Below are 12,936 nucleotides of genomic sequence, written 5' to 3' on the forward strand. Positions count from 1 at the left end.
CATTCGCACGAGGGTGGGTTCACATCATATGGTATCAGAGCCATACTCTTGACTGGTCGTGTGGGTGCATGTTCCTGGAAGTGCCCTGGAGTGCGGGTTAACGAAGAAGTTAGCACGAGGACATGCAATCTAAAGGGGTCGGGAATGATGTGTCCCACATCGGTTAGCAAGAGTTGTCTTGGGGAAAATATATATGCATTCACAATCCTCCTCTCATGAGCTAGCTTTTGAGGTGGAGTTAGATGGATTCATATCATTTTGTTATTATGTGTTTAAATTAAAATATTATTATTATTATTATTATTTTGAATTTTATTTAATTTTTTTAAAAAAATTCAAAATCTGGTTATACGGATTGATCGGGGTGATTCGGGTTCAGATTCGGGTTGAGAGTTTTCGGGTTGGATCGGGTTCGGGTTGGATTCGAGTTGAACAATTTTTGAATAGTACTGTTGCTCAACCCGACCCAACCCATCCAAATTAACACCCCCACATTTCAACTTGAACTTGACTCGAATAAAGGTGTGCCACAACTCCATGATCCCTGTCATTGTATTTTTTTTTTTAATTCATTTTATTATATATTGCAAACTAAAAGGAATTACAATCTATACATAAACAAAAAAGATTACAAATAAGCTAGAAAATAATTACCTTTTTCACATGCATGAAATGGTTAATTACACAGAATATCGATCCAAGAAACATCATAACTACACAAAACAAATCAATAGGTAGTATATTGAGCGAGGGGAAGATATGAAAAAGGAGTGAATTTAATCTATTTTGCCTAAAAGGATCAAATACAACACAACTGGCTTCTTTCCTCCCATTTCAGGAAACAAAACCAGAAGCAAGCACATGAAAATGGTACCCTTCCGATCATCGAAAGTGGATTAAATTCACTCCTTTTTCATATCTTCCCCTTTCCAAATTTTCCATTAAGCTGTGAGTTTATTAACACATATGTGCTTCTTTGGGTCTATTTGAGCTGAAAGTGGAGATGAATTAAAAAATATAGTTTATTAACGCATGTGCTTTTTTGGGTCTATTTAACAAGGTAAAATGAGAAAAACATTAACCCAAAAGAATACATATCCTCCTTTCCAATCCAAAAGGAAATAATATAAAAATAGCATCTCTGGTTCAACCAACAAGATTATAGCAGTTGAGACACAAGCGCAACGATACTAGAGAAAACAAAGCAAATTTATAGAGGAATACATTAGACTGCTGAAGATACTCCCTTGGATCAATCCTCCTCTTCAGCCTCATTCTCAGCAATGTTGAAAGTACCTCAATTCATACACACTACGGTCTTTGTTGGAAGCTATAACTCGGAGCCAATCACGCACATTATTCTTCTTAAGATATTTCTTTGTCAAGTACTTCAAATACCTTATCAACATGAAAACAAGGCATAATGAAGAAACACACTAAACATAACAAACACGACGATGATATAGATATACTAAATTGAGTCACCATCAGAATGTGCAAATACTATAAAACATAATGCAAATACTGGCTATGGCCATGCAAGGGTTATGCAAGAGATCATTCAACAACTCCACGGCCATTTTTTATTCTGCTTTCCTTGACTATTCGGTGCAGTGGAAAGATGAGAATGAAATGGTCCCAATGAATTCACAAGAAATGTTCCAAACATCCAAATCCTACACTACAATAACAGATGCAGCTGGTTGTGAAATTGTTACACCAAAAGGTGCACAAACAAGAACATCTATTTTAAAGACGAGGAACATCAAGTTCACCTATAAATTGCATAGTTAATAACCTAAACATGAACAATACCCTACCCACTATGTGCATAAAATTTATTCAAAAGAGCTGATCAGCATATTTTGAAAATTTCTTCATTTTCACTGCACCAGTCACGAACCACAGATGCATCAGATATACACATCAGTAGCACCACAAGAGAATTTCCAATTTGCAAATAAAAGTGTTTGCATTAAAATGCTAAAACTCGATGCAGTTACAACAGAGGTCTCAGCTGCACTACATCATAAAAATCTTCTCTTTGAATCCTTCATTTTTCGTTTGTTTGTTATCCTTCGGACTATCCCCTATGCTACCATATATTAACATGGTCTAAAAAATATTTCAGGATTAGTTGGGACCCTACCAGCACATGCTTCCACTAAACAAGAACAATGCAACAATTTAAAAAAAGGATAAAATTATAAATCGTGGGCTTAAATGAAGCTACCTCTTGGAGAAGTTTGTGTCATTAGCAGTAACGGTGATCTTTGTCTTATCCCGGGTGACAGTAACGGCGTCTCCCAGAGCCCCTGGCTTCCCGGCGACCTTGATGCGCTCCTGAAGGAACTTTTCCAGTGAGGCTATTTCCATGATCTTATCCTCAACCGGCTTCGCGCAGTCGATAACAAACGTTGCGGCCTTCTTTTTTCCCCCTTTCTGAGCCCCAGTCCTTACTCCTTTACTCAGCTTCGCCATAAGTTCTACGAAGTCTCTGCCAACAGAACAAGAAACAATTGAGATTCAAATCACAGTTAGCAACAAAGAGACGCAGAAGAAACAGACATGGAGAAGATGTGAGCAGCGATGTTGTGAAGAGAGGAATTAGGGTTTACATCGACTACCTGTAGTGGCAGGCCTGTTGGGCCCAAAAACCAAAATACAGCACCAAGCTTGCCCAAATAGTGAACTTTAAAGCCCAACGTTAATTACAAACTGCTTGGTCGTTATCCAAGGATACAAAATATTATGCCTCCAGCTCTGAGTTGGTACGGTACATTAGGTGGACATTTGATCAATAATTTAGGAATTTGATTTTTCCTATCAATATTTTATCGAATGAATTTTTCATAAATGACTTGCTTAATATGATATATATGGTTTACATGGTTACCATAATTTGTCGACTATTGTTCTAGTCCAATGGTTTAATATCTATATAATATATTAAGATTAAGAGTGTATTTGACTAGAATTTAAAATTTTCAACTAAATGCGGTGTATCGATTTTAAATTTTTAATGATTTTTATGGAGTTTAAAAGTCTAGAGTTATTCAATCTAAGCTTTTAGATATTCTATAAAAGTTTAGTGGTATTCAATGTAAACTTTTGTAAAATTTTAAAAAGTCATATAATATTCAAACAACTTTTAAAAAATCTACAAAAATCTATAGATATTTAAAATATCAATAGACTTTTAATGAATGCATAGAATTCTATTAATTATAAGAATTAAAACCTAAAATACCACAATAAAATAGCAAAAAAGATTTCGTGCACCCTAACCCTTAAATTAAAAACTTAAGTTTCAGCTGCCAAATGTTTGAAACCGAGCAACCTTATGCCCTAACTTCTCGATTTGTCACTTCCCCATAGCGTCAGCAGGTAGAGTTTTGGCATATTGCATCGCATTGTCAAATGAATGCTCTTTGTGACCTGTATCTGGTAGCTATATAGGTATTCGTGTCTTCTCTGAGCAAAATATTGTTTTTCCTTTAAGATTTGTGTATATTATTTTTTTCTTTTAAATTTGTGTTTCGATTAGTTTAATTAACAGTGGAAATTCTGTTGTAAGATAATTTCATATATTTTTCATTTACAGTAAAGGAAAATCATGTATTCGATAGTGATATCAAGTTGTGGCAAGGTGGGAGATTTGATTATCATTGTAATGACTTGTATAGAGGTGGCGAGAAATTTGTGATTCCATATTTTGATCTTTATAGGTTTTGCTTTGATAACTTATTTGATATGTTGAAAGCGGCTGGAGGGTCAAAAATGAATGTGGAATTTTTTTTTCAATTACCCAAAAGTCTATTTTATGCTAGAATGGTGAAGACTGTTGGTGATGTCATATCATCTGTAATTGTTATAGGAATCATGATGCTTTAACATTATGATCCCACGATGATGACATCATCCCACTGAAGGTAATTTCCCTGAAAACACACTTGATGAAGACGAATCTATTGTGTTTAATGTAATCCAAGTGATAATACGAAGGAGTTCGGGCATGCCTACTTGCTTTGACTTACACGTTCCCGGCATAGATGATAGGGCACATAATCCACTGAGGGCTTGTACACTTTTTTTGCCAATCAAATAGATATGGGTCTTAGATTTCATGTGTCCCGAATCATACAAAAAATGTGCAAGCACTATTGCGCATCTCTTAGTAAGTCGGCTCCCAACTCTTATTCCATCCTTTTTGTCTTTAGGGGTCCTCTTTAGGTATTTTAGAATTCCAATTAGTGCGGCTCTTTTACTTAATTAAGTTTGTATATATCAAGAGTATTGCCATGGGCCAGTTTTACAAAAAACACAAAAACCGAGCACCAATTTTTAGGGGGAAACCGACTTCTCATAAAGGATGTTCGAACAGGTTTTTCTTTGTTCAATCTCACAAGCACTGGTCTGTAAGATGGATTGGGCTGCAGAGGTGACTGCTTGGCCATATCCTGCTCTTGAACCTATTCTTTCTCTTAAAAATTTCTTGGCTTAGGGGGAAACCCACTTCTCATAAAGGATGTTCGAATAGGTTTTTCTTCGTTCCATCTCCCAAGCACTGGTCTGTAAGATGGATTGGGCTGTAGCGGTGACTGCTCAGCCATATCCTGCTCTTCAAACTATTCTTTCTCTTAAAAAATTTATTGGCCAACATTTTGGCTTGTTGTTTCAGAACTAGGAGTCTCATGAAGAATGATGTCATGTGCCACTTCGACTACTGTTCTAAGGGGTCGAGATAAAGGGGTCTGTAGGTAGGGTTCAGATCCCTGAAATCGTGTATGTATATTGTTCGGGCCCAACAAAATTGTTTTTCACCGTGCAAACAACCGAATCATGAGGGCTGAAATTCTCAAAGTGGTAAAGAGGAAGTTGAGAAATTCGAGACCCAGCCCCTCTCTCCTCCCGAGCTCCAATAGAAGAGCGAGAAGAAGAAGGCTCTTGTACCCTACCCCCACAGTAGACAGGGGTATGTAGAACCCGGGAAAAAAAAAATCAGATTATGTATAAGCCATGCATAATTACTATTATTTAAACTAAAAATAATATATATATATATATTTATGGAGTGTTTAATTCATTTTAAAATTGGTTAAGTCATGATCATTTATTTTGAATCGCAGAAGTTTAGTTTTATCCTTTCGGTTAAATATGCGAGGCCGGACTGAAGTTGGAGTATTGATATAAAATTTAATAATAAGAAAATATTCCTAAATTTAATTTAAGACAAAGAATAATTTATTTTAATGATAGAGAATGTTTTAAGATTTTATTTAATTAATTAGACTTAAGTTATTAATTAATTCTTTTATGTTCAATAGTTAATTAAACCCTAAATTAAAATGTGTCACTAATTGGGATAAAATTTATCTACGTCTAATATATTCAAGAAATTTTAACCTAACATTTTAATAATTAATTTGAGGGATCAAGTCATGCCATGCAAGAAATGATTATCCTAATATAATTTATTAAATTAGTAAAATACATAATGGATATCTAAGACTTCAAGAATTTAAAATGCAAGATTAAGCAATAATTTTATCTTGCTTTAGACACCAAATCTCGGCCATCTCACCTATAATTCCCTAGATCAATCCAACCAGGATAGAAAGATTTTTAATTGTCATTCAAACTCCCCATTTAATTAGTAACCTTCCACTTCATTCCTTAGCATTCTCTCCACCCATCCCTTCGAAATTTTAGAGGAAACACTAGCTAGAAATCGTGAGTAGCAGCAAGAACAAGAGAGAAAAGAAAATACAACTCCGTCTCCGCCGCGTCGTGTTCGTCGTATTGATTTGTTTCTTTCAAAAACAAATTTCCATGCATGTTTATATTGTTCATTTCTCTTCAATCAAGTCCTATAAGTATTTTAAAACATCACATTTTCATGATTTAAGAGAAAAAACCGAAATATGACAGCAAATTTACACAAAATTCTGCACAGTCCCTTCGACCCCCTTCCTTCATGCTTCACGGTTTTGGCTTGTTTGGTGATTTCAGTAGGTTGGCTTGGCTCCAGGCGCTCTAGGATGCATCTAGACATGTACTAGAGTGTGTTAGGGTCATGTTGGTTCATTGGCTTTAGCCCATGCACGCAGGAAAGGGACTTGACAGCAACTCTTCCATAGTTGCCATTTTGAGTCTCGTTTTTTTTTTTATTGTTGGTTGTCTAAGGTGATTGTTCGAATCGTGGTTGGTCCAAGGCCTGTAACCATGGTTGGAACCTTCCCTTAGCATTTCTAGGACGTGACCAAGACAGCCTTTCAAGGCTTGGTGCATGAATCCATCAAGATTTTTAAACAATAAGACAAGTGCCCCACGGTTTCTTTTTCTGATTTTTCGTGTGAGTTGGTTTCGGATTTTGGGGGTTTGGGTGGATCTTGGTTGGCTTTTAGCCCTTAGCCATGGTTTACACAATACCTCATCAAGTCTAGATCGAGTCATGGTCGATCATATGGCCACTGGAACGATGCAAGACAGCAAGATAATTCAATACATCACAGTACAGAATTCTTGGTGCTCTTGGTTGGAGCTTTGAGTTGTCATAGGTGTGTGCTTGGATTTTGGTTGGCTTTTAGCCCTTAGCCATGGTTCAAGCCACGCCTTAGGATGTTGTTAAGAGACTTTGGTCGGTGGTTCAAGCCCCAATGGCCATTGGTTTCACAAACCACGCAAGGGAAGCACGGCTGCTGTCACGGGTTTTGACAGCAGCTTTGCTGCGGTTCAGAGGTGCTGTGCGAGTTCTTGGTTGGCTTATAGCCTATTGCCTTGGACTGGACAGTACCTTATTGAGTTGGTAAGGTAATGTTTTTGGCCGTTTGTGATTTGGTTAAGTTTAGAGGTCGTACGAGAATTTACGGTGCAATGTTCCAAAGTGACTCCCTAAAGAGCGTTCAAGATTTTGGCTTCCATTCACTAATTTTCGTGGATTATAATTCTTAGGGTTATTATTTCATCATGTTAAGTGTATTTTAATCATGACTAAACGATGGTTCGATCTTGGTTCGAGTTGGTACGGAGTCATGGTTAAAAATTTAGTTGTTGGTCTCGTTGGCCCCGTTTTTGGTTCGATTACGAAGTTGTTCTCAAGATAAAAATATTTGCATGTCTCATAATAAAATTAGGTCGCAGCAAGCCTGGGAACGATCCAACTCATTCGGTAAAATCAGGGTTATAATTATATTACGTGCATAAAATTATAAAATGTTTATTTTTGAGATATATGCGATATGTCTTGTGGCCACCTCACGCTTATGGGATGTAGAGGGCCTATGAAATCCGTGCTTGAAAATTTGCGGAAAATTAAAAATTTTCTTTTAAACTAAATGAAGTATCAAATTCATAAAATAAACTGTTAAATAATGTTTAATATTTAAAAATAGCAGCGAAAGAATTTAATGTTTGCAAAAATAACAATTTAAGAATATCCAACAACTGATAAAAATTGTTTGAGGAATAAAATAATAAATGCTGAACTGAGGTCCTCGGGTGCCACTACTGCCGACCCAAGCTGGCTCACTGGTCCCCGCCCTCGGCCCTGACCTCATCGGTACCTACAACAATCAAGTCTAGTGAGCCTAAAGACTCAGCATGCATATATCGTAGATAACGAGAAAAATATAATTTGCATGGATAAAATATCATGTCATGAGGCATTCTGAGAATAACTTGTACTGAGCAATTTAATACGTGCATAACTGAACTGAAAACTCATAGTAAAATGTTTGCTCCTTGGAGCCCTGTACTGAAATAAAGTATAATAATTTTCTGGTGAGATTATGGTCTACGCAAGTGGCCCCTGCACTGAACTGAACTGATCGGTAACTGGCTACCGGGGGAGTATCAAACTGAACTGACCGGTCACTGGCGACCGGGTGGTACCAAACAGAAGTGATCGGTCACTGGCGATCGAGTAAAATAATGCTCCCATAATATAGTGAATTGACCACAAGCAATATCGCATAAATCTCAAAAATAAGTATTTTCTATTTTTATGTACGTAATATAATTAAATGACATAATGAAAAATCCTGTACTATTTTACCAACTGGATTGGATCGTTCCCAGGCTCGCTGCGACCTAAATATGCCATGAAAAAAATATGCAATAGATTTTACTTGACCAAACTATGCAATTAAGTTTGAAAATGCGACAATTACGTCTAACGACTTCGTATTTAATCATGACTCCGAACCAACACTGAACCGACGTATAGTCATGATTAAAATATGCTTAAAATTATAAACTAATGCTCCTAAAATGATGAGGGTCGAAATCTAGGTGAAATGGAGGCCAAAACATGAAACGCTCTTTCGAGAGTCAATTTGGCACACCGCACTGTAAATTCTCGTACGACCTCAAAAATTATCCGAATCACAAACGGTCAAAAACACGACCTTCCTAACTCGATGAGGCACTGTCCAGTCCAAGGCCATAGGCTAAAAGCCAACCAAGAACTCAAACGAGCCTCCGAACCGTCACAGCAAGTTGCTGTCAAATTCCAGCAGCAGCAACTTCGCTTGCATCGCGTTGTTTGCGAGACTTTTGGCCATTGGGGCTTGAACCACCGACCATAACCTCTCAACAACATCCCAAGGAATGATTTGAACCATGGCTAAGGGCCCTAGGCCGGCCACAATCCGAACCATACTAGAAACACGGCCACACTCCTAGCCGAGAATGAAATCTGCGCGCTTGGGGGGTTTCGCTTCGTTCGTTGTCTCTTGTCGTTCCAGTGGCCATTTTATTGACCATGGCACGATTTAGACATCCAGTGGTAGGGTATGAACCATGGCTAAGGGCCATAGGCCAACCAAGATTCACACCACACCATCAAAAAACCGAGGGACACATGCAGAATTAAAAAGGGGCGAAGGGGCTGTTCTTGCTTTGGGTTTAAAAACCGATGCAACCATGGGCCAAGCCTTGAAAGGACGACTTGGTCACGTCTTAGACATAACAAGGAGATGTTCTAATCATGGCTATAGCCCCTAGGGCAGCCACAAGCAGAACGTCACCCTTTTTGACAGCAAACAAAAAAATCGAATGGAGAAGGGGCATGCTTGGGGTGTTGCTGTCACATGTGAGTTTCCAGCATGTATGGGACTGGACGAATGGACCAACATGGTCTTGACACACCCTAGTACGTGTCTATATGCAACCTCGAGCCCCTGGAGTCGAGCCAACCACCTGAATCATCAACACCACAGAAAACGTGAAGCACAAGGGAACACAGCAAATTCTGTACACACTATTTTCGAAAATGGGTTGAACAAATTTCGGTTTTCATGCAGTAAATTCATGAGTTTGATGTGTATTAAAAATACTACTATGGCTTGATTGAGGTTTGAAAGAAATAAAGACATGCCTTGGTTTTCGTTTGAAAGAAAAACGAAAAGAATAGACGATACGGCGCGGAGGAGACGGAGTGCACTTTTCTACCTAGCTTTCCTTCGATTTTTCCCTCTTGTTTTCTCTACTTTTCTCACGGTTTTTCCCTCTCTGAAATGCTCTGAATTCTCTCCAATTTTCGGTGGTTGTGATGGGGAGGAAGGCTAGGGAAAATATATGGGAAGATACAAGATAAAGGGAAGGGAAAATATTCTTTCTATCTACTAGTTTGAGTGATAAGGAAAAGAATGATATCAAAGATTTTTCTTGGGGATACTGGAGGTGTATATGGGCGATTTTAAGGTCTAGGTGCAAGGGAGAATTGGTTTAATTAAATCTTGGTAGTGATTTAAAAGTTGGGGAGGATAAATCCATCTAGAAAAGTTAAGGGGATAAATAAAGAATGAGTTGAAAAGAAATCACAATTAAATCTTAAAAAAAAGGAGCATGGCCGATTTTTATCTAGCTAGGTGGGGTGGGATCTTGCTAAATTAATTATCATGGAAGATTTGTTGTGATAAAACTATTTCCCAATAAAAATGGATAGGGAAGACTATTAATTAAATGAGTTGTCAAATAAACTTTTAAATCAAATCATAGGGGCCGAAAATTATAATAAAAGAGGAGGGGAAAATATTTCTTAAATATTGAACTTTAAATCTTTAGTGTATTATCTACTCATTAAATATTTTAGAGAATTAAGGATTTAATTATTGAACTCAATTTACTACTTATCTCAACTTATTTAAATAATTCCTTAAACCTTCTTTTACAATAAATTTACTCATTATTTATCTTTAAATAAATTTTGGGAAAATGTTTTCTTACTAGTAAATTTTATCTCTTCACTCCAACTCCGGTCCGGCCTCACCGAATTAACTGAAAAGGGAAAAATTTAAGCTACTGGATTAACTTCAAAGAAACACTTAAATACTCATGCAATGAAGTTAATTTAATTTAAAATACTAGAATTATGTATGGCTTATACGTAGTCTAAGTTACGGGTTCTACAATCCTCCCCCCTTAAAGAAATTTCGTCCTCGAAATTAGAACTCACCGAATAACTCGGGGTACCGACTTCTCATCTCTGGCTCAGACTCCCATGTAGCTTCCTCCTCTGAATGGTTGAGCCATCTGACTTTGACTCGCTTAACCAGCTTGTTCCGAAGCTCTCCCTCCTGCCTGGCTAGGATCTGCACTGGTCTCTCCTCATAAGACAGGTTCGGAGTAAGCTGCAACGGCTCAAAGTTCAGGACATGTGAAGGGTTCGCCATGTACTTTCTCAGCATGGAGACGTGGAACACATTGTGTACTCCGGCCAGATTCGGCGGAAGAGCAACACGATAAGCTAGCGTCCCAACTCTGTCAAGGATCTCAAAGGGTCCAATAAATCTCGGGCTGAGCTTCCCTTTCTTCCCAAATCTCATGACACCCTTCATAGGTGCCACTTTCACAAAAACATGATCGCCCACTGCAAACTCTAACTCTCTCTAACTCTCTCCTCCGCTGATCGGCATAACTCTTCTGTCGGCTTTGAGCAGTCCTCATCCTATCACGGATCTTGACTACTACATCTGGAGCCTGCTGGACAATCTCTGGACCCAACTCTGCTCTCTCTCCTACTTCATCCCAATGAACAGGAGATTTGCACTTGCGGCCATACAGTGCTTCATACGGAGCCATACCAATAGAAGACTGGAAGCTGTTGTTATAGGTGAACTCTACCAATGGCAAGTTCGACTCCCAACTCCCAGAGAAATCAATGACGCAAGCACGGAGAAGATCCTCCAAAATCTGAATAACTCGCTCTGACTGCCCATCGGTCTGCGGATGGAAAGCTGTGCTAAACAGCAACTTCGTACCCATAGTCGAATGCAAACTCTTCCAAAACAAGGAAGTGAATCTGGGATCTCTGTCAGATACGATAGATACTGGAATGCCATGAAGTCGGACTATATCTCGGATATACAACTCCGCATACTGTACCATGGTGAAAGTCGTCTTAATAGGCAAGAAGTGCGCTGATTTGGTAAGACGATCTACAATCACCCAGATAGCATTCGATCCTCTGGCTGACCTCGGCAATCCGGTCACAAAGTCCATGGTAACATTCTCCCACTTCCACTCGGGAATAGGGAGAGGCTTGAGCAAACCTGCTGGTCTCTGATGCTCGGCCTTCACTAACTGGCAAGTCAGACACTCGGATACTAATCGTCTGATATCCTTCTTCATCCCTGGCCACCAATACAATAGCTGCAGATCTTTGTGCATCTTCGTACTCCCCGGGTAAATGGAGTACGGGGACAAGACATAATCATAATCAAATATAAATAATAAATCTAGTATGTGATTTAGGGAAACTCCAACCAAGTCTGATTCGAGTCGTATCTCCCGAATTCACATGAATTATACCTTTCGTCGCACAATCTCTGTCGATGTCGAAGTCTCGATGTCAAAGTCGCCAATACAAATCTGAAATGACATCATCAATGTACATTCTATCAAGCTCTAGTACACTTCAATACACACAGGAATCAATATTTCATTTCAATGCACTTCAACGGCATAACGGCGGATTCTCGATATACCGATCAATTCAAACAATAAGAATTTCAACATATATCAACAAACCATAATCCTCAATTCATAACCAACATAATATACTCGTTAGCATCTCGAAATCTGCGGAAATCGGAATATGTATATGATGGAAATTGAGAACAATCATATACGATATCATTTCTTCAATCCGTTTACGTTTCTACGATGTAAAAAATCTCAAGAACATATATCTCTACTCAAATCATCATTCCTCCAACATATAGATTTCAAAACATGCTGGAAATGAACAATACTTACATCCCTTTGTAGCACTTGATGAGAGGAGCAATAATCTATGTTTGGATTGAGGTTGGGATGGTTAAATCTTGCACAAGCTAGCTTTGTAGATGAAAGAGCCTTCCCTTTTCTCTCACACTCTCTCCCTCGATTCTTGACTGATGGAACTCCTGAAATGAAGACTCATCACAATTCTATATATATATATATGCCATGTGTCATCATAAGAAACAAAGGTGGCTTTCTCGCACAGGGCACCGCGGGTGCGCTTAACTCTCGGCAACCCTATCAATATCCTAGCATCGCCGACCGCGGGTGCGGTCTGGTTTGCACCGCGGGTGCGGTTGTACTACTGTAGCAGCACCGCGGGTGCGCTGCTTCTGGACCGCGGGTGCGGTGACCCTACTGTAAAAATTGCCAACTTTCTGCCTATCCACTGCGGGTGCGGTGCTTCTCTAGGCGCGGGTGCGGTCTCCCTATCTTCAAAAACTCTAACTTTCTGTCCACCTACCGCGGGTGCGGTAGAAAAGGAAGTACGGGGGCGGTGTCTCATCAATGCAATATTTCATAATCTCATTTAGTGCTTCTCATTACATGTCATGCATACTCATATCTTCCGAATATCACATCAATGAAGACTAATAAATCTCAAGCCTTACACAAACCATATCTTTTAACTATATTCTCAAAAAAAGT

At 38.6% G+C, this 12,936-nt stretch overlaps 1 long non-coding RNA gene and 1 pseudogene across 1 annotated transcript in view; both read right to left on the reverse strand.

The window, feature by feature from the left end:
• LOC142523010 (uncharacterized) overlaps positions 1-8,210 on the reverse strand; it is a 52,122-nt gene extending 43,912 nt beyond the window's left edge. Inside the window, exon 1 of the long non-coding RNA XR_012814570.1 lies at positions 8,130-8,210. This is a non-coding gene — a long non-coding RNA (uncharacterized LOC142523010). The remainder of the gene's footprint in view (positions 1-8,129) is intronic.
• Positions 1,078-2,646, reverse strand: LOC142523052 (large ribosomal subunit protein eL22y-like; annotated as a pseudogene).
• Positions 8,211-12,936: the final 4,726 nt, after the last annotated feature.

The sequence above is a fragment of the Primulina tabacum genome, chromosome 13, assembly GCF_025594145.1.
Source record: "Primulina tabacum isolate GXHZ01 chromosome 13, ASM2559414v2, whole genome shotgun sequence".
In the NCBI taxonomy this organism is placed as follows: Eukaryota; Viridiplantae; Streptophyta; class Magnoliopsida; order Lamiales; family Gesneriaceae; genus Primulina; species Primulina tabacum.